The sequence below is a fragment of the Penaeus monodon genome, chromosome 29 (genome assembly GCF_015228065.2).
Source record: "Penaeus monodon isolate SGIC_2016 chromosome 29, NSTDA_Pmon_1, whole genome shotgun sequence".
Lineage (NCBI taxonomy): Eukaryota > Metazoa > Arthropoda > Malacostraca > Decapoda > Penaeidae > Penaeus > Penaeus monodon.
This window is the reverse complement of record NC_051414.1, coordinates 28,178,487-28,180,325: the sequence shown is the minus strand read 5'-3', so window position 1 is coordinate 28,180,325 and position 1,839 is coordinate 28,178,487. Positions and strand designations below refer to the sequence as shown.

The following is a 1,839-nucleotide window of genomic DNA, read 5'->3' as shown; positions in this document are numbered from 1 at the left end:
GGGGGGTGGGCTTCCTTTTTGCATTGCGGGAGCTCCCCTGGGGGTACAGGGGGTTTTTTTACTCTCTGCTTCCCCCGGGGGGGGTTCATTGGCACAGTAAAAAATTTTTAAACTGAGGAGCTCGCTGCCCCTTGATTAATCTTGCCAGGTCATTTTGTGCGACATTCACAACACCTGCATACATATAACTAAGAAGAGCTTCTAGCTCATCTGGTTTAACGTCTTTCAACACTATTATTGGATGCTTACACGGTGTGTGTTCAAACATATTTTCCCAAAATAATCACTACATGTTGACAGCACCAGTTTGTGAACAGGGTAGAATTTTCCTTCACATGCCAGGGTCACGTCTGTATATCTCTCCTGTGGAAGAAGAAAATAAATTTTAAAATTAAGACAAAGTCAACTATAAGTGATGGTAATATATGAAAAAGCAGGAAATAGTCAAAATGTTCCTTACAGCATAAAATAACTAGTCATCCAATACAAAATTACAGGCTACATTTAAAAACATAAAAAAAAAACCAAAATTTCCTTTTCAAGGAAATAAATTATGTGCACCAAAATAAAGAAAAGCATAAAAAAAATATTGGAAAAAAATTTCAAACTAAACAACAATAAAGGGTTTAAAGATGAATTTCCGGGAATGCAGAATTTATAAATCTTGATAACCCTTCAGAAAATTAAGACAATTACTAACTACCCAGCAGGAGTTTTATTGAATTTTGATGGCCTGGCTGGGAACTTTTTGTCAAACCACAATATCCTCCACTTCTTACTTTATATACCACCTCCACTTCTTACTTTATATACCAAAAGTACCACCACCTATTGGGAACTGAGCTCCAGAATAACGATAGTACCATTAGTGGTATCTGGTCCCAAAAGATGGCTCTGTTACATTTTGAAAGTTCTCAATACATCAGAGGTAGGAGTACCCTACCAGCTGTAAAAGTGCTACTAAAGGTAACATCTTGACCTTTTGGGACCAGATACCACTAATGGTACATTGTTAATTCTGGAGCTCAGTTCCTAATAGGTGATGGTAATTTTTGGTATATTAAGTAAGAAGTAGAGGATAATTTTTTAGCATTAAAGTTATTAGTGCAACACAGGACTAGTTATTAGCTTGTCCTAGGAATGGCAGTAGGAGTGGTAGGAATACCATGGCCTTTTTACATGCATTACTATAGTATAAATGTTTTTATTATAACTTATATATTGATCTACATCAGTACAATGCAGTATACAGGTGAGGATAGGAAGTCCTAGTAAGTGATTCCCCTGTAAATAAATACTTGTGGACTGATGTATGTCTAATAAAGATATCAAAAACAAAATCATAGTGGTCAAAGCATGTACCTGGCATCAGCTGGTTGCAAGCACCACTTCTCCAAGCTACTACTTTTTTCTTTTAGTTAATAAATGTTAGCAAACTAACAATCTGATACAAATAAAATAAAAAGCAGCAATTACATTCTAACATCCCCCAAATATATCTTACCAACATCTTTCACTTTGATGACATACCTTTTCTCTGAGTGTAGAGAGAATGTGGCAGAATGTAGCTTTGTGGTTATTCCATGACAAGGACAGCATTCCATCACCCATCTTGACAGAATATTCTCATCTGAAATATAAAACGTAAATAAAAAACCCAATGGAACCTTTCAAGTTTCCCAAACCCTTTTCATAAAATTGTATTTAGGCGTTGGTTAATTTTTTTAAAACCCCAGGATCCAGGGGTTCCTGCATAAAGGGGCCCCAAAAATAAGGGTATGGGGCCTACTTGAGGGCACCTAGGGAAGTGCAGCATATTGGTGGGTGAAAACCATGGCA

The 1,839-nt window shown here is 36.7% G+C and overlaps 1 long non-coding RNA gene across 1 annotated transcript in view; it reads right to left on the bottom strand.

Annotated features, from left to right (window-relative positions):
* Positions 1–107: 107 nt before the first annotated feature.
* LOC119592099 overlaps positions 108–1,839 on the bottom strand; it is a 72,676-nt gene continuing 70,944 nt past the window's right edge. The window contains exons 2-3 of the long non-coding RNA XR_005230398.1: positions 1,531–1,630; positions 108–363 (exon numbers count right to left, since the gene is read on the bottom strand). This is a non-coding gene — a long non-coding RNA (uncharacterized LOC119592099). The remainder of the gene's footprint in view (positions 364–1,530; positions 1,631–1,839) is intronic.